The sequence below is a fragment of the Mirounga angustirostris genome, unplaced genomic scaffold (assembly GCF_029215605.1).
Source record: "Mirounga angustirostris isolate CCGP_5_RB_7025 unplaced genomic scaffold, mMirAng1.0.hap1 SCAF_12, whole genome shotgun sequence".
In the NCBI taxonomy this organism is placed as follows: domain Eukaryota; kingdom Metazoa; phylum Chordata; class Mammalia; order Carnivora; family Phocidae; genus Mirounga; species Mirounga angustirostris.
In genome coordinates this window covers 71,685,311-71,706,465 of record NW_026991720.1, presented here as the reverse complement: position 1 = coordinate 71,706,465, position 21,155 = coordinate 71,685,311, and the positions used below count along the sequence as shown (strand labels likewise).

The following is a 21,155-nucleotide window of genomic DNA, read 5'->3' as shown; positions in this document are numbered from 1 at the left end:
TGGAGTGGTGGGGGTTGGGAGGGATGGGGTGGCTGGGTGATAGACATCGGGGAGGGTATCTGCTATGGTGAGCACTGTGAATTGTGTAAGACTGATGAATCACAGACCTGTACCTCTGAAGCAAATAATATACATTATATGTTAAAAAAAAAAAAAAAGAAGAAGAAGATAGTAGGAAGGGAAAAATGAAGGGGGGGAGATTGGAGGGGGAGATGAACCATGAGAGACTATGGACTCTGAGAAATAAACTGGGGGTTCTAGAGGGGAGAGGGGTGTGAGGATAGGTTAGCCTGGTGATGGGTATTAAGGAGGGCATGTATTGAATGGAGCACTGGGTGTTATACGCAAACAATGAATCATGGAACACTACATTAAAAACTAATGATGTAATATATGGTGACTAACATAACATAATAAAATAAAATTTAAAAAAATAGTGTTTGGGGACAATAACAAATATTTAATATCAATTGAACATTTATGATGGAGTATTCAGTATATTTTTCCTTCAGTTGAATCTGTTGTTCTAAACTAGAATTCAGAGGTAAAGCAGGTATAGAAGGAGTGTGGATGACACATAATAATACTGTACATTATTTGGTTGATAGTGTTAAATTCATGTTAAATTAAGCAAATTAGTCCTACTAAGCATAGGTTTGAGTGCCATTATGTGATTCTGTTTCTTAATTCCCTATTCTATTCCATTGGTTATTTTGCCTATTCCTGTGATAATTCCACACTGTTTTAACTTCTAGAGTTCTATAGTGTGCCTTAATATCTAGCAGACTGTGGACTTTGCATTGTCTTTGGCAGATGCCAGAATTAGAGCTACTTATCCTTTCTGGACTATATACACTTTGATTTTTTTATAGATACAGTGAAATGGAAATTATACACCAGGACACAGACACTAGTCAGAGAGTTTCAATTTCCCTTTATTTTTTTATCAAGTAGAATTCTGTTAGGTAATATCCATATATTGTCTGCTCTTCTTCCAACCTCCATTAAATGTGAGATTCTTCAACAATCTGAACTGTTCTAAGTCTCAGAGCTGGCACTAATCTCTCATTAATCTCAGAGACGTCCATGTTGAGGGGAATAGCAGAAGGGTTGTTCACACTGCAGCCAGATTTCTGAAGGCATGACTGAGCTATTGAACTACAGGGAATTTTCTCATCTATGGACATAGTATATATCTTTATTTACTAAAAAAAAACCTTTATATTCAAAAGTGTATAAAATTTCTTAGAGGTTTGTTACTATATACATCATATTTTCCTATTTTGAGTGAGGTATTTTCTCCTAATACATTTAATAACTGGTTATTGATTATGCATAGGAAAGTTCTTGGTTTTTTTTGTTTTGTTTTGTTTTATTGCAGTAGTCTTTGGGGGATGATTTTATTGAAGAAAAGTTTATCTGCAGGAAGGTATATAGTTTATTATAGTTTCACAAATTCAGTACAGCATCAGGTGAAGAAAAGATGCCTTCTTTGTGCTCCCTTCCCACCACTGCCTCCACCCCAAGGGTAACCAATACCCTAACTTCTAACACCATGGAATAATTTTACATGTTTTTGAATTTCATTTAAATGGACTCAGACATTATGAACTCTTTCGTGTCTGGCTTCTTTCATCTCACATTATGTTTGCAAGATTCATCCTTATTGTGTGTAGTTGACATTTGTACATTCTTATTGCTGAGTAATATTTCTTTTTGCTAATATACCACAACTTATTTATCTACCCTATTTTTATGATCACTGGGTAGTTCAGGGATATTACAAATAGTACTTCTGTAAACATTCTATAAACATGTCTTGTACATTGGAAGTTGCTTATGCATTTTTGGTTACATACCTAGAAGTAGAACAGCTTAGTCATAAATTTATAGGTACTGCCAAACATATGTTTACAGTGGTTAAACCAATTTATAGTTCTGCCATCAATGTATCAGAGTTCTGGTTTAATTTAGTACATAATCCATCAGCATTCCAGAGTTCCAGTTGTTCTGCATCCCTGCCAATACTTGGTATTCTGTATCCTTTTCATTTTAGCCATTTAGTGTACTAGTGTGTAGTACTATCACACCATGGCTTTAATTTTGTTCTTTTCTGATGACTAATGAAGCCAGATATGTTTCTAAGTGTGTATTAAAACTTTGTCTACTCCAAGTTTATGATGATGCTCAAGCTATTGATTTTAGGTGCCATTCTTATATCTGGCCACTTTATTAAACCTTCTTATTGGTCCCAATAATTATGAGATTCTTCTTTTTTTTTAGGTAGGTAGGTAATCATATCATCTGAAATTACTGACTATTTTAGGTCTTGCTTTTCATATTAGTCAGGAAGTAACCAAAACACATGACTTAAATTAGCTTGAATAATATAAGAATATATTATTTTATGTAACAGGAAATGCCAAGATAGAGTAGCAGTGGGTACAGCATGTCAAGTTCCAACTCTGCTTTTATGAAAGTCCCTTTGCTTTATTACCCTCCTATGTTGACTTTTTCCTCAAGCTGATGGCCAAGTGTTACAGCAAGTCCTCGTTTGCTAAGAAATTTATAGAAAATTTTTCATCATAATTGAATGTTAAATATTACCAAATGCTTTTTCTACACCTATTGAGTTAATACTGTTTTATTTCTTTAAAATGTTGATTAATATATCAAACAAAGTATTTTCTGGTTTTGAGTCATCCTTGAATTCCTCAGCAAAACATATTACTGATATTTTGTTCTTTTAATCTACAGGATTCAATTTGCTAATATTTTATAGTATATGTGCTGCTGAAGCAAGCACAATTTGCTAATATTTTATATAACATTTTGGATTCTTTGTTTATAATAGAATGGGCCTATAATTTTCTTTTCTTGTGTGGTCCTCAGCTTAATTTGGCATCAGGATTAAGTTGAGTGGCATAATTCTTCATATTTTTCTAGGTCTTGGAGCAATTCAATACATTAGAATTTACAGTTGATCCTCATTACTTGTGTATTCTGTATTTGTGAATTTACCTACAGACTAGAATTGATCTGTAACCCCAAAATCAATACTTGCAGTGCTTTCATAGTCATTTGCAAACAGAAAGAGAGGTGAAGAATTTGAGTCACCCTATATGCATCTTTGTAGCGGAAGTTGAACAAGGCAATGCTCTGCCTTCTTAGTTCTAATACTGTGACCAAGTGTCTTTTTTGTAGCCTACATCGTGCCATGTTTTTTGCATTTTTGTGCTTTTTTGTGTTGGTGATTAAGCGTAGTGCTGGCATGCTGCCTAGTGTTCATAGCACAAGAAGGTTGTGGTGTGCCTTCTGGGGAAAATCTGTGTGTTAAATAAGTTTTGTTCAGGTCTAAGTTTTTGTGCTGTTGGCCATGAGTTCAATGTTAATGAATTAATAATAAGTATTAAGGTGTCTTTAAACAGAAAGATACATAAAACAAAATCATATACTGATCAGTTGATGAAAATGTTGTGGCCAGAGGCTCACAGGAACCTAATCCTGTATTTCCCCTTGGAGCAGTGGTTCAGAATTCACTAATTCAGTTAGTAGTAACTTTATAGAGCGTAACTACCAAAATAGTAGGAATTGACTGTATGTATTGTTTGAAGAATTGACAGCAGTCACCCTAGTGCCTTTTGTAAAGATGTATCAATAACTACCATTTTGATTTATTTTCTGGTCTTGGTCTATTCAAGTATTCTACTATAATTTCTTAAAAAGTATCTATTTCATTGATATTCCCATTGATTTGTGTTTCTTCTTATAGTATTTATTACCCTGTGTACATTCCATTTTTGTTCCTAATCTTGTTAATTTGGGTATTTCTTTTTCTTTGACTCCTGTCAATGTCTGTCTTTTGGTGTTTGACTATGAGTATTTTCAAATAATGAGATTTAATTTTGTGATTATCTTTGCCATTTGTTTTTGGTTTTCTTAACATCTTCTCTTATCTTTAATAATTCCTTCCTTCTATTTTCTTTCTTTAAGTTTAAAATTTAGTCAATTTCTTTTCATAACTCTTATATCCTAAAATAAAGTTATAATTAAGACTTTAAAATTTTTCTTAATTATCTCTTTGGCTGCGTCCCCTAAGATTTGATATAAAATGTTTTTGCTGTTGTTCAGTTACAAAATATTTTGTAGCTTAATTTTTATTTTCTTGAACCCAAGAGTTATTTAGAAGTGTTTTCCAGGGTACAGATAATTTTTTTTACATTCAGTTAATTAATTAATTTCTAACTTTATTGCATTGTTACCAGTGAATGTGGCTATATATGGTAAGCTATTGGAATTTATATTTATTTCTACTAATACATGATTAATCTTGTATTAGTGAATCATTGTGTATGATTCTATATGTATTTGAAAGAATATGCAAAGTTAAACAGAAATCGATCAACTCAAGCTTGTTGATTCTGCCATTGCCATTTTCTTTATTCTTACTTACTGTCTTCTTGATCTGCCAATCTCTGAAGAAAGGGAGATAGAATTTTCCTTTATAACCATGGGTTTGTCTATTTATCCTTATATTTCTACAAGTTATTTTTTTATTTACATGCAATTCTCATACCATAAAGTATACAATTCCGAGAGTATTAGGATATTTAGACACTTGTGCAATTCTCTTTTTTTTCTTTTTTTTTTTTAATTAGAGAGAGCACACGTGGGGGGGAGGGGCAGAGGGAGAGTGAGAAGCAGTCTCCCCACTGAGTAGAGAGACCAACACAGAGCTCAATCCCAGAACCCCGGATCACAACCTGAGCTGAAGGCAGATGCTTAACTGACTGAGCCACCCAACCATCCCAATACTTGTGCAATTCTAATTCTAGATTATTTCTACCCAAAAGAAAACCCATACTCATTAGTAGTCACTGTCCATGCCCTCCCCTCTCACCAGACCCTGATAATGCACTGATCTACTCTATTTCTATAAATGGAGAATACAGTATATTTTATAGGACTTTTTTTTTAAAGATTTATTTACTTGAGAGAGAGAGAGAGCAAGCAGGGGGAGGGGCAGAGGGAGAGAGAGACAAGCAGACTCTGCACTGAGCACAGAGCCCGATTCGGGGCTTGATCCCAGGACCCAGAAATCATGATCTGAGCCAAAATCAAGAGTTGGACACTGAACCGAATGAGCCACCTGTATTTGGACTTTTGTGTCTGGCTTCTTTCACTTAGCCTAATGTTTCCAAGGGCCATCTATGTTGTAACATATATCCATACTTCATTCTTTTTATTGCCAGATAATATCTCGTTGTATGGATATACCACATTCATCAGTTGATGGACACTTGGTGTTGTTTCTACTTTCTAGCTGTAATGAATAGGCTTTTATGAATCTTCCATGTACATGTTTTTGTATGGACATATGTTTTCATTTCTCTTGGGTAGATATGTAGGAGGGGAATTGCTGGGTCACATGGTAGCTGTACATGTAACATTTTGAGTAAATGCCAAACTTTTCCAAAGTGACTATACCATTTCACATTCCTATCAGCAATAAATGAGGGTTCTAATGATAGCCATTCTAGTGGGTATTATAGCCATTCAAGTGGTATATCATTGTATTTTTAATTTACATTTCCCTAATGATTAATAATATCAATCATATTTTTATGTGCTTGTTGGCCATTTGTCTATCTTTGGAGAAATGGCTATTTAAATATTTGCCTAACTCTAAATGATTTTGTCTTTTTATTGTTGAGTTTTTAGAAGTATTTGTACATTCTAAATACCAACCCCTTATGAGGTATATGATTTACAAATATTTTCTCCCATTCTGTAAGTTGTCTTTTCACTTTCTTGATAGTGCCCTTAAAACAGATTTTTTTTTTCATTTTGCTAAGGTCCAGTCTACTTAGTTCTACTAATTTTTGCTTTATATTTGAAAAATTTTTATTAAGCAAAAAATGTCCATGGCTGTTATATTTTATTAATAGTTTACTTTTTAAAAATCAACTTGAAATGTTCATTTTCATCCTTTAGAAGCCTATTTTCATCAATTCTGTGTACAATGATATTTGACTCTATATGTAAAAATGTACATTTTCACTTTAAAAAAGACACTGATGACAGTTCCATCAGTGAGGCCTGATGGAAATAGTACCCATTTATTTTAAAACTATACTCACAAACTTGCTTGATCATAATTAAATATAATCTATGCTAATATCAAATGGCACAATTGCTTCAGTATTTATCAGATACAAAACTTACGTAATTATAGTATCTGTACTTATCAGTGCTAATGAATAAAATTAGACAGCGTTCCTTATTAATTGCATCTCATTGACTATAAAGTCCAAGCACAAAAAACACACTCTATATTAAAGCATATGATTTTTCAACTACTCTTAAACAGAAAAGTCCAAAATTGACATTTCTATTCTAAATGCTACATAAAAAATAGATTCATCAACCAACAAAACTCATCTGTAACAGCCTGATCCTGCAGAAGCCTGATAGTTTAGAGATGGAATTAATGTGGTCTTGACCACACACTTGAACCTCCAGGGAAACTCAAGGCTCTCTCCTCCTGTTATCCACACTAGTCCTAAGAAAGATGAGTAAATGAAGCCTTAGAAATGATGCTCAGAGAATTTAAATGGGACATTATGCCTTCATCTTTTATCTCTTAGAACAGTTTAGTTGTGGATTTCTGGATTCCTTATATACCAGATACAGACCATGTGAAAGCAGGAGTGCTAGGAATTCTTGCTGAGACATCAAAGATTTCCCTCAGCTATTGCTGTGATGGTTAGTTTTATGTGTCAGCTTGGCTAAGCAGTTGTACCCAGTTATTCAAACACTATTCTTAGTGTTATGGAAAAGGTATTTTAACCACATCTACAATCCGTTGACTTTAAGTAAAGGAAATTATCTTCAATAATGTGGATGTGCCTCATCCAATAAATTGAAAGGCCTTAAAAGCAACAGTAAGCTTTCATTGAGGAAGAAGAAATTCTGCCTCAAGAACTGCAGCATCAGCTCCTACCTGAGAAATATTCAGCATTCCAGTCTGCCTTTCAGTTGAACTTGCCAGTCCCCAAAATCACAGAGGCCAATTCCTTGAAATAAATCTCTTTAGACACACACACACGCACGCACGCACGTTTTATTGTTTCTCTGGAAAACCTTGACTGATACTCTGACCTGTTTTCTGAAACAAGTTGTTCTAGCATTACGCTGAACATGAAGCTTCTCAAAAAGGGCTTGAAATAATACTGTTGTACACCCAGAGACAGACTTCACTATTTTCAAAATTTCCCCACCTACCTGAAAATACTAACTCTGCCCCTTACCCAGAAAGGGTTGCCAGGCCTACCTGTATGATGGTTTGCCTTTCTTCAATCTCCCATTTCTAAGACCCAGAAGTGGCCACTTCCTTCAAGGCAGTTAGGAACTTCCTTTTTGTCTTATCATAAGCTCTGTACCTATATCTTATAATAAAAATTGACATGCAGATTTCCAAACTCGAGGATTTTGGAATTTGGAAATCTGTTTTCTCTTCCACAAAAGTCTGACCTTTAAAATTATTGTCTTGGGCGCCTGGGTGGCTCAGTTGGTTAAGCGACTGCCTTCGGCTCAGGTCATGATCCCAGAGTCCTGGGATCAAGTCCTGCATCGGGCTCCCAGCTCAGCGGGGAGCCTGCTTCTCCTTCTGACCCTCTCCTTTATGCTGTTTCTCTCTCGCTCGCTCTCTAATAAATAAATAAAATCTTAAAATAAAATAAAATAAAATAAATAAAAAATAAAATAAAATAATTGTCTTATGAGAGACTCAGAAAAGCCGAATTTGAGGCCGGGCAGTGACTATTGTTCTAGAATGCATATTTTCTGGCTCCAAAGCCCTGAATTACCCTGTCAATTCAATGGAAGGGAAATCACATGCCATAATGATTTAAAGGGAATTAAAAATTCTTTTACTTAATATTTTAACCATACACAATTGATTCTGATTGGTTGAATTCCCTTGTGGTTCAGTTGGCCTAAACTTCATTCAGCAGCTTACAGTAACCAGCTGTGGTAAATTATATTATTTCTTCACCATCTTTCTTCCCTCCTCAGCCCAGACATATTTTTAGCAGAGACACTTCCCAGTGTCACTAGCTTGGAGTTTGGCCAGGTGACTTGTTTTGGCCAATAAAATGTAAGAGGACATAATGGGAACTACATTCAACCAGACTTCTAATGTGTATATGTGGTTTGGTTTGCCCTCTTGTATTCTTGCCATCCACTGTGAAAATGTATTGTCCCAGGGAGCCGGTTTCTTCAGAGTTCCAGAATGAGGAGACGTATGGAATAGACCTGAATCCAGCCCATATCCTGGTACCAAGCCCAGCCAGACCCCACCCAGCCAAGTCCAACGGAGTCATACCCTATCCACAGACCTATGAGCAAGAAACCAATGTTTGTTGTTATAAGTCAACTGAAATTTGGGGGGTTGTTTGTTACATAGCATTATTGCAGTAAAAAGCTGACTAATAGAATAGTTTTATAGTAAATTATTTTTGCACGTTCTGTATTTTATGTGGTACATAATAGGTTTCATTTAACTTATATATCTGGTTATCCAGTTTAATCAAGTCTCTATATGAATTAGCAAAGAAAAATGTTTGTACTGTATAGTTTTTACAACCACACTTGGGTAATGTAGTGGAAATATATCTGCATCTTCCCATTAGGTCAGAAATGTTTCAGTTGGTTTCTACTAGCAAGTCAGGAACCTAGCAAGGTCTTTACACATGCAGGACTTAGTGTACATGTTAGTGTACAGCCCCTCTTGACAGGCTTTATGTTGACCAAGAATAACATACCATCCAGTGGGAGCATAAGTACAACTTCCTCGTGACCAGCTATTCACTTATATAACTTCAGTATGAGGACAACATCCCATCAATGTGATGGGCAAATAAACTAGGGATGATTTTGATATTCACATATTGCCATGGGTATCTATCTCTTCCATCATATGTTGACATCTGTGATGGCCTTTCTAAATAACTCAGGGCATCAGAGGGTTGTTCTCTCCCACAAGCCAAGATAACTTTGGCAAAAACATCTGTATAATATGTGCACTGGCACATTTCCTTGTTGAATTATTCAATTAAATCTGATAATGAGAGCACATTGACACAGTTAAACACTCAGGTGAATAAAGGATTCACTTTGAAGTGCAAAAATTTCTGGAGTCATCTGTGTGTTAACAAGTGATGAGTCTCACTATCATCATCCAGGGAGGAAGAAACTTTAGAAAATATACACTAGAGTTGAGCATGCTGGAGGCTTTCTCTGGCATGATTTCAAGGAGATGAAAGGTGCAGCCAGTTTCCAGTGTTCATTTGAACCATCAGTGTTTTTAGAATAAATGTAATGAATTTTAAAAGACAGAAAAATAAGACTTAGTTCTTAAGTGAATCTTATTCCTCTGAACTCCAATGGTACATAAAGAGATGAATACAAGCATAGGTATCAATACATCTGATTTCTGATCCTCCATCAGCAAAGACCCTCATGCATAACCTTACAAAAATGTTGGTTTTTTATTCATCTCAGTTCTCACTCTGTAAAATGGAAGAAAATTGACTGGTCCCCCATCGTTACCATAGTGCATATTACAAAGCACCAATAAAACTTTTTGCAAATAAAAGGACCATTCAAAAATACAAATTTGGGTAATGGCTGTTACTTAGATATGATGTCTACATTATGAAATACCTGCCAGTCACACTGGCTGTCTCTGTAACAAGGGCATCATTACTAACAGTGGTTTGGCACTTGAAAATGCCTGCTTATATGTTTATTAGGCTGCCCTGTCTCTCCATTTAGTCTGTACACCTTTCCAAATAAGGACCATTTCTTAGTTCTCCTTTGATCTTTATTACTTAGCACAGTACAGAGAGTGCAAGATAGGTGATCACTGATTATATAATAAAAGCAATCAATAGTTGCCATTTACTGATCCTCTTCCATGTACCAGACCCTGTACCAGGCATTTTACATACACTATCTCTAATTCATACAGTTGTACAATAACTCTAAAAGAAAAAAAATCTTCCCATTTTACAGATCAAGAAACTGAAGGTTGGAGAGGCTATGAGGCTAAGCCAAGGCTATACTGCTAGTTTAAAAAGAATGATCATATAATGAGTAAAATATCTAAAGTAATTAGATGGCCATGATTAACAGTTTAGAAAAGCAAGAGCTAAAATAAAGTATCACTAGTAGTTGTTAATTGCTGATGTATTTCAGTATCATCATCAACTGTTCAGTGTCTACTAGGATCATGGTGCTGCCTTGGGTGTTACTTAACCTCTGAACTAAAGACTTTGCATCAGCGTCTCGAGAAGAAATTAAACATGTATGAATGTTCTTTTCTTAACATGGAGATCAGTTCAATCACATAAGATGTCTGTCTGGTCTAAATCTTTCTTTCCAAATCATTATATCTAACTTATGAAGGGGGAATTTTTTAGTCAGTTTTATGCTCATGTGCCATTGAAATCATGTCTATGCAGTCATATTTGTATTTTACACATTTCTTGCCCTCATGTTAGCTCAAGAAGAAAATGTAAAAGCAAGACCAGAAAGAGAATTTGGGAGCAAATGATACAACAAAATTTTGAAACACTTGACCTGTATAAATACAGTAATTAAGTCATTCCGTTAAGAGGTTAGAAAATGAATTGGGCTCTGAGAAACAAACTGAGGGTTTTAGAGGGGAGGGGGGTGGGGGGATGGATTAGCACGGTGATGGGTATTAAAGAGGGCACGTACTGCATGGAGCACTGGGTGTTATACGAAAACAATGAATCGTGGATCACTACATCAAAAACTAATGATGTAATGTATGATGACTAACATAACAAAATAAAAAAAATTAAAAAAACAGCTAATGATATATTGTATGGTGACTAACATAACATAATAAAATAAAATTTTTAAAAAATTAAAAAAAAATGAATTGGTTTTTTTCCTCAAATTGTGAAAATCCTACCCGTAAATTTATGTAAGTTGGTTGTTTTTTCTCTACTGACCTCCTCATGATTGTAATCTGATAATGTGAATGAGTCATTTAGATGAGTTTCCTCTTCAGAATATCTCATTTGTGATCGGGAAAGGACCATTTAGCTAACCACTCTCTTTTTGCCTCTCAGGAAATTCGAGCCCAGACAGATGAAGTGGCCAGCTTGCAGTCAGTCGGCTGGCCAGTGTCAGAGCTGCAATTAGAAGCCAGACTTTCTTTCCATTACCCCAACCCCAGATTTCCAAATTGTACTTTTTAAAATGCACTGTCTTTTCTCATGTAATAATTAAGAAATATCATACAAGCTGCAGGAACATATTTTTCTTCAGTCTTGAATTAGCCAGTGACTTGAGTAGTAAGCCTTCAAAAATACATAGTAAATCTAATTTTTAAAAATCAGCTCTGCTTATCCACAGCTGCAGGAGTACCAGGTAGCCTTTTCTTGTTTATGAAGACCCTCACATTTGTGTTATATTTAGGCCTCACTGTGAGCTGTTATTGTGATCTTGACTTTGTAGATGAGGAAACTGTTAACCAAAGAGACTAAATCACCCAGTGGTGGGGTTGGGGCGATGTGGCACAACCAGAACTCTAAAGGGCTTTATAAACTTGACTTTGTTGCTTCTTCCATTTCAACACATTTCCTAATTCTTCTAATGGATGAGTTGCCTGTCTCCTAGTGGGTTCAGGTCCTCCCTTTTAGAGTAGACAGTTTTGGCAAGGAGGTGGCTGCCTGGCCAGGGACTACATTCTCAGCCCTACACCCATTTGGGTGGGGCCCTGTGATGAGCGCTCATCAGTGGAATCTGAGCAGAAGTGTTATGTGTCAGAAACATATAGTCCTTCTATGATCTCTCTTTCCCCATCCAATGGTTTGTGTTAGTATCCAGGACATCCTTGAAAGGCACATGTTGAAGATGGCAGAGCTGCTGAGCCTGGGTCCCTGAATAACAACTGTCCCTTCCACCCTCTGCTCTGTTAACCAGTAATATCTACTGTATTGGACTATTACATGAGCAAAAATATTATTTTTATGAAAGCCAGTGAAGTTGTGGGGTTCTTCTGTTACAGTAGCTACCCAGTACCCTAACTAAAATTAATATATTTTTTTAATCAGAGAATAGAATTCAGATTTCTGTTATTCCCTGTGAAATCCCTATAAACACTTGTTCACTAACTCATGAACTTGTATTTTGCTACATTTCCCAATAACCTCCTTTGTGTCCCTTGATTTTCCTCTACTTTAAGGTTATGATAATTACTATCCTATATTTTTATTGATGGCATCCAAACAAAAGTGTCATAAAATCACCTTTATGGCACACTTATTTGCAGAATAAATAGATACCTAGCAAAAAAAAAAAGTTTAATGACTTCCCTCTTTTAAACTCTTCAAAGCACTCTCCATCTTCAAAAATATTTTTGAGGAAAATTTACATCTCTGGGAAAAGAGTGGTGGTCTGGAATTAATCAGAGAGGATTTATTGTCTCCTAAGAGTATAGCTCACACAAGGGCTTCCTTGCTGGTTGGCAACCCTCAGAGCTTTAACACTAAGGATAGTCCCTCAGGAACACTACAGGACCTGTTGTCTGGGCACTGGTCCCAAAATGTGGCCTAAAACACATGCCAAGAGCTCAGATCTCTTGTATTTCCCCACCACACAGAGGGTCTGAGGCCTTCACTCCTTACACATCCTTGATGTGGTTTCTCCAGGGGTGAGAAGTGGGAAAAACAATGCTTTTGAGAAAGGTATCTAGACAAATTATTTTGACAACTCCCTCCTCCACCCTAAGCTTTATACATTTGCTCTCCGTGCAATGTCAAGGTGTTGTTTCTGTTAATATTTCAAGTCTCAAATCTGAATCTAAATCTCAGAAGAAGGAAAGTTTTGCCAATTAAGCAGTCCCCATACCAAATGATAAATGCTCCAGCCGCTTTTTGGAAAAAATCCTGAAAGTAGAGTTGGTTACTAGAGTAAATCCCCATAGAAAAAGAAATAAATCTCTGTGACATCTGCTAATGTACACCATTTCCCTTAAACACCTCTTCCTGTCTACTTTCCACACCTCCTTCCCCCCTTTTTCTAATGCTCCTTTGTTTTGTGTTTTTTGGCCTTTAGGGGATGACTTAGGCAGCACATGGTACCAGGAAACCAAGGGTATTGCATCCAGCTGTGTGAAAGCATATTGCTGAATTAAAGTCCCTGGTCTAGGATCTGAAATAAAAATCAGTGTAAGCAAAAAGGTGGAAGCTTTTTGTTTAATGCCTCACTCATTCATGGGCTCAACAAGCATTTGCCATTCACTTACGGTGTTAGTATGGTTTAGAAATACCATAATAAAGAGAAATAAAAATAAAAGATATGTGGCCTTTGTTTCCCTAGCCAGATGCAAATTATATGCTTAAGGACCCCCAGAAAACTATACAGTAAAAACTTTAAGTAAAACATAAAGAATAAGAGATTCAAGTAGTTAGAAGAGATCCACATGTTGGAACACATGATGCACATATGTCAGGGAAAGTGTGCTCTTGTTTTATTTGTTTGTTTGTTTTGGGGGGAAGATTAACTGGTAGGATATTTGGCACGTAACATCTGAAGAGACACCCCTGGGCTACATGCCCCATGAGTCAGACTAATTATAGCCCAGAGTTCAGATTTGTTCTCCTCGTTTTTAGAGGTGGGTGGAGACCCTAGGGAGGATCTAGTGGAGGTCCACAGAGGTGACAGAGGCCTGCAAAAGAGAGCTCTGAAGGAGTTCATGGAAGCAACAGTAGGCCCCTCATAGCTGAATTCATGTTCAGCTCTACCATGGATCAAAGAGTGTTCCTAAAAAGAGTCCCAAAGGGACTGTCCAGACTGAACTTCCACTATGGGACTTCTACTCTTTTCTGGCTATTTTGATGTCAACGTGGACCAATCCAGAGCTGCCCACATGAGTCACCTTGAACTCCACCTGCTTTGCATTATTGCCTCTTGATTCTCTTCCTTGGAGGTTCTTCAGACATCTGGACTGCATTGTGGCATGACACACTTCTCATTTCCCCCACAAACATCCATGATTGAAGGCAGATGACACCCAACCTTAAGCTCACCTTTAGGAATCTGTGCTAAGCCTGGTTTAGCACAGCTAGGTTATAGTATGGATGTTATTCCTATCTTCTAACCCTATGGGTCATGGATTATTTTCTAGAACTCCAGCTGTTGTACATTGCCAGGGAGATCAGAACCAGATTTAAATGGTGTTTAAGTTAAACATCTAGATAATTAGACCCTGAACCCAACTATTAAAAAGAAAAGACACACCTTTAGAAGTCCTTAAGAATGACATAGACACTCATCTGTTTTGGATGTTTAAATGCAATTCTCCATAAAAGATGATTTCTTGATGTTTCCTCCAACAATGTAACTATATATTCCAAACTTATGGGTGCTGGCATTTCTCCTTTTACTTCCTTCTTTGTCCATGTGTTTGGGATCATGGGATTGCAAGGGAGGTGGAAAATCTGCAAATAAACTATAGCTACTGTATGGCTTTTTTTGTGGGGCTAGAAATGTCCCAGTAATTTTTAAATCTGATTAACTCGTGCTTCATTTAAATGCATTTTACTGGTTTGAGGTAGAATTCATTGGCTTGATTCTTTTGGCATCTTCTTCAGTGTCTTCTATCATCCTCATCATCGTCACCATTATGATCACTAAACTGGATTGAACTCTCCCTCTGTGGTGGGTTCTGTGCTAAGTACTTTACATATATCATCTCTTAGAAATCTCACAATGACTCTTTTTGGTAGATAGTATTAGTGTCCCCATCTTTCATATGAGGAAACTGAGACTGAGGGAGGCTATGTGCCTTGCCCACTGGTAATGATGGTATCTGTTTATTGGTCTAATGAATGACATCTGATAAAGAATCCCTTTTCTGACTTGGGGCTTCATATTTGTCGAGTGATTTTTACATTTCTTACATTCATTTCAAGTGAATGAAATACCCTTAGCCCTTTCTGTGTCTTTCTCTATGTTACTTTCTCCTCCCTGCTCTTAAGGCCTACTAGCCTTTCCTCTCCTTTTGCTCTCTTCTCTCTATCACGGTTTTATCCTCATCACCCTGTGTGGGGTTTCTAGACATCTTTCCTTCTATGCTTCTCTTCTTTCTGCCTATACAAAGTGTAGAGCATATGACATGGGTGCAGTGGAGCACTCTCTCACACAGGCCCACACTAGAGGGGCTTTTATGGATTTTCTTTATTTTTCTCTGTTTTCAGTTTCATTGATTTTTTAAAGTAAACTCTACCCCCAATGTGGAATTCAAACTCATGACCTCAAGATCAAGAGTTACGTGCTCTACCCAGTGAGCCAGCCAGGTGCCCCTAGAGGGTCTTTTATTTACAAGAAGTCTTAAGGGCTTTAATGACAAAGAGAGAACTTTTTCCTGCTCTCAGAAGCTATTGGGCAAGTTTCCAAACTCCCAATGAAGTAATTTATTTCACAGGAAAAAAATATCCAACTATCTGGAGCATTTTATGCATCTGACACCATCACATTAGTGGCATCAGATTACATATTCAGTAAGGACCTCTGCCACATGCTGTTGCAATTAACCACATGGGAATGTACAGGCCAGGACCCCTCATAATTATTCAATCAGTGCCATAGTACAACATACAGAGCAGTGAGAACTAAAAATGCCCTTGGAACAGAATGCTATATCTCATTAGGAAATGAAATTGTGACTTTCCTGGGAGTGACAGTTCTGGCAGGAAGAGATGGCCCAGATTTCTAGTTATCACCAGTTAACCACTACAGTCCTGCAGCTCTATGTTTAGGTTTTTGATAAAGAACCTCCAAGGAAACTTCAAGATGGTTTTGACTGAAGCATGGCATAAAACAGTGCCTGTATATTTTGGATGCCTGATCAGCCATGAGAATCCAGTTGAGGAATGAGTATAAGGAATTCATTAGTCCTTAACCCAGATGTTGCATTGAGATTAAGGGAGGTTGGTCAAATTGGAAATGTCTATGGTACCTTCCTCAAGACTCCTAAAATAGCACCTAAGAACTCTGCTTCTAGAACTTTCTCCCTACTTCCAACTTTTCAAGAGACCCCCTAACCCCTCAGGCTCCTCCCATGCTGCTAAGGGCTCCCAGCCATGTCTTTTCTTCCCTGCCCAGAGTTCCAGATCTGGACCTACTTTTCTCTCTGTCTCCTACCACCTGCACCTGTTGAGGGCCTCATTCCTAACATGTACTTCTGACTTAGTTTTGGAACTGCTGCTAATTAACTAGTGAAACAGAAATTTGACAGCATTATCTTTCCTATCTTCTATTTTAATTACAATGGTATAAATTGACTAATAACTCTGCTTAGTGGTATAATACTAGAAAGTAGAAAAATACAACAATAATTTAGAAATCCTGTAATGGAGTCCTCTGTCCTGTCTTGTGATCAGCTAAAGGCTTTGCATAGCTCTCAAAATATGTATGATTTTAGTACTGCAGCAAAAGTCTGTTCTGTGCAACCATTATATAATCAATGCCAGTTGTCAAATTGTAGGTTCGGGAGCAGGCATTGGTCATGAAGTGGTACAAGAATGACTGGGCCACTGTCTGCAATTAATACCCTCAGACTCCACACCACTACCACCTGAGAAGATTAGAATGAAACATACTCTTTCCTACTTGTCAGTAGATGTTCAAGTATCTTAGTAAGGGTATTATTTATATTATTTCCACCTACCTGTTGTATATTATGGAAACAGTGTTATATTTTCATGAAACCTCTTTTCTTTTTTCTTCTAGACCCAAAACGAAACCACATTTTCCAGCCTCCTCTGAAGTTGGTTGAAGCCATATGACTGAGTTATGGCCAATAGAATGTGAGCAGATATGATGTAAGGTAACTGCTAGACCTAGCCCCTAAACCTCCTGTGTATACCACCCCTTTCCTTTCTTATCCTCATTGGACTGTGATATGAGCAAGAAATGAACTCTCCTTATCTCAGACATCCCCCCCAAATACCAGTGGGTTGTTACAACAGTTATCCTGTTTAACAAATGTATTTCCTTTGTGTTCAGGAAAGTTCAGTGAGTACCAGCGAGATAATTGGTGCAGTCAATGCCAGAGCACAAATTTAAAAAATTAATTACCATGGGATTTGTTTGGCTTCAAGGTAAATGCCAATTACACCCTCAATTTGAAGTAGATTTTTAGCATATTGGTCTTGAGAAATATGTTTTTCTTACCATCTTCCTGTTTTCCTTCCTGAATAATAATAATGCCAAACATTCCTTGTGGGGCTGTGTTCTTTCCACCCACCTTTGTGGCCTGATGGGACCCCACTGCTCTGTGTAGGACATTCTACATCTACTCAGTGGTTTTCATCAGAGTGAATTCAAAGAAAAGGAATGTGGTGATGCAGGCAGTAAAGTAATTTCAGCCCCTCGGGTTCCTTGGCCTTTCACACAGAGCATATGTCTTCAGCCAAAGCACTTAGGATTCAGACCCTGTATGAGTGTACAGCGTATGGGAGGGAGGGAATGACTTAAAACAGATGAGGGTTTTAAGTTCAGCCTGTGCTCAACAGTTAAATTTAATTTAGAGACTTGCCAAAACCTTCCTGAAGTTACAAAAGGGCCATGAGAAATCAGCTTCTTTCTTTTGTGGTTGCAGATTTAATTCTGCAGTTCATGAAGCTGCGTCAAAGTGCTTGCAAAACGGTGCAAGCTGCCGCTGATGGAAATGAGGACGGGTTTTTCTTTGTTGTTAAATACCTACAGTGATGCCACAAACATTCAGCCCCCACTATTATGTTAGATGTGTGAGCCGTGATCCCTGCCCCGAAGGAATTCAAAGATATGTGGTGAAACATCCATTGAAAATGCCTTAGAAAGGAAAATGCTAATGGTGGACCTGGTGCTTCAGAGGTTAAGCTTGAAAAAGCCCTTGCCTAGAAGGAAAGACTTGAGAGTCTCAGAGAAATACCCGGGTAGAATTACAGGACTGAGAGGGGTGCTCAAGGTTGGAGACACTTTCTGCTGAGATCACATTCCTTGCCTCTGTGTGGTCAGCGCAAGCCTTTTTCAGCACCACAGAAAATCTGCCTGTTCCTAAATTGCTCCTCACAACTCAAATGTCAGTTTAGGATCATATTCTGAGAGACAGCAAGTTCTAGCACCCTGAACCCCTTTACACCTACTTGGTGTGCTGTACTATTTTTTTCCTTTAATACCAAATAGTCTAAACTTGGAAGCTAGAAATATGGTTCCCATCCCATAATTAATTGGTTAGTAATGTGACCTGGAACAAGTCCCTTTTTCTCATTTGCATCTGTGAACTGGAGAATCTGTTACAGGAAGGCACACAACAAATGTGTTGATCTGAAATCCCCTAACTCCTTTATTATTTATAAAAACATTTAAAATGGAAAAATCTCTACAGATAGCATTCTCTAACCTAGGAGTACATCAAAATCACTGGGGAAGATTGCCTTTCTTTGTTAAGGTGTAACTTAACACAGCTATTTGGTTTTGGTCACCTTTTCTTTAAGATAGAACTTACATGCAATAAAATACACAGATCTTAAGTGCACCGTCAATATATATTGACAAATATATGTACCCATATAACTATCACTCCAGCCTAGACATAGCATTGCCATTACTCCAGAAGTTTCCCTTGTGGCTCCTTCCCGGTTAACCACCCTACCCCACCCCTAACACTCACAGTCAAACACTCTTTAATTTCTGTCACCATCTAAATGGAATCAAATGTATATATTCCTTAATATGTGGCTTCTTTCACTCATAATGTCTTTGAAAATCAGTAATTCTTTCTTTTTTATTGTTAGTAGCATTCCATTGGGTGAATATACCTGCTATGGACTGAATTGTGTCTCTCAAAGTTCATATGTTGAAATGCTAACACCCAATGTGATAGTATTTGGAGAAAGGGTCTTTAGGAGGTAATTCAGGTTAAATGAGGTCAGAAAGGTGGAGTCCTCATCTAATAAGACTGGTGTCCTTATAAGAAGAGGAAGAAAGAGATCTCTCTCTCTCTCTGAGTGCAAGCACCAAGGAAAGGCCATGTGAGGATAAAGTCAGAATGCAGCTGTTTACAAGCCAGGATTTAATGACCAGGACTTAATTGGTCAGAACCTTGATTTTGGATTTCCCAGCCTCCCAAACTGTGGGAAATACATTTCTGTTGTTTAAGTCACCCAGTCTATGGTATTTTGTTATTTGGAAAAATTTCAGCAACTACTTATTCAAATATATTTCTGTCTCATTCTTTCCTCACCTTTCAGGACTCCAATTATATGTATGTTAGACCTCTTGATATTTTCTCACAGGTTATTGACAGTTCTTTTTTTAAATCTTACTCTGTTTCAGCTTGAAAAATTTTCTATTGACCTATCTTGAAGTTTCCTAATTCTTAAGTAATATCCAAACTTCTATTAGCATGCTCAATGAATTTATTTATTATATATATATGTATTATATATATATATATATATATATATAGTTTTTCAGCTGAAGAATTTCCATTTGGTTCTTTTTTAATAGTTTTCTTTTCTTTCCTAGTTTACCCTACCTATCATCCTTAATGTCTGTATTCCTTGTAAATTCTTTAATACATTCATAAGATTTTAAGGGTTTGTTAACTAATTCTTAAAACAGTCATCAATGTGTCTGCTTCTATTTGCTATGTTTTCTCTTGATTTTAGTTCACACTTTCCTCCCTCCATCCTTTCCTCCTTACTGCATTCTGAACATTATGTAAAACAAAATTTTGGAGACCAAATATCATATTATTCTGTATTGCTTATTTCTCTTTTCTCTGTATGGTAGTTTTATCGTGGTTACAGTAAGGTAAAGTATTAATAGTTTAGATTTCTCCTACAGTCAATTTAGGTGTGGCTGGGTCACAACTTTAATTAGATTGACTTTATCTGTGATTAACATAACACCCTGAATTGATTTAAGTTTGTAATTTCCATCTGGCTATTTGTACATTAGAATTTTATTAAAAGACATGACTGTCTCTGTATACTTGAAAAGAAATAAGTTCCCCAAATTCTTCTGATCACAGTTTCAGTCAGAACAAGAACATCAACCACAGTGTAAACATACTGAATATCCACCATGTTATAGACATTAATTATGTCCTGGGAATGCAAAAAGCTATATGGACATTCTTTGCCTTAAAGGACATTTAAAATCTTATTGTAGAAATAGGCCAGATACCTAAAAACTCACATAATGTGGTAAAAATAGATTTTGCAATATGCTGAATGAGTGATACTAGCAATGACTATAGCTCTATGAAAGAAATATTCACAAAGAGCTCTGGTGATTAGAAGAGACTACATGTGGGAGATAAGACTTTAAATGGATCCAAAAGAAAGTATAGTGTAATTGAGGCAGGGTCAGGGATGAGAGAGAGGATGCCATGAACAAAACATGGTGCATATTTAAGAAGAGGAGAGAAGATTATAAAGTTTGGAAAATGTCATATTTTGGAGGATCTAAGAGTTTGGTTTTACATGGGCATTAAAGTAAAGCCAAAGACCAGTTGTTAATGTGGTAGCCATATAATCAGAACCATACTTTGAAATAATCGCTCTTACAGAAAACTGAATAGTGGCAATACCTATTTGCCCTCACACACTTTTTTTTTTTTTTTTTTTTGGCTTTTCCCTGCTCTGTATCATAGTAGGGCTAATCCCACAGGCTGGATTTGGCATGTAAGGTTGGAGAACGGATGTAAAAGAAAGCCAGAATTTTTTCCCCTTTCTTTTTCTTAGACTTCTCCCACAACAGCTGGATCACTTCCTTGGCATCTCTTCTTACCTCCCCCTAGGTGATCCTGGCCTCTGAGTCGTGATAGCACTGCTCTCCCTTTTTCTCTCAGGTTGGGGACCTTAGTAGCTTCCTGATATCACCAATCACTGAGTTACTTCACTGAGCCTTAGTAAATGTCTCATCCTCTTCAGTTGCTGCTTTAATGAAGTACCTGCATTAAATTCCTTCTATTTTATTTTTTTTTTAAAGATTTTATTTTTTTAAGTAGTCTCTATACACAATGTGGGGCTTGAACTCACAACCCTGAGATCAAGAGTCAC

At 36.9% G+C, this 21,155-nt stretch overlaps 1 long non-coding RNA gene across 1 annotated transcript in view; it reads left to right on the top strand.

Annotated features, from left to right (window-relative positions):
* LOC135362190 (uncharacterized) overlaps positions 1–21,155 on the top strand; it is a 258,629-nt gene that overhangs the window by 153,723 nt on the left and 83,751 nt on the right. The window contains exon 2 of the long non-coding RNA XR_010406666.1: positions 16,834–16,930. This is a non-coding gene — a long non-coding RNA (uncharacterized LOC135362190). The remainder of the gene's footprint in view (positions 1–16,833; positions 16,931–21,155) is intronic.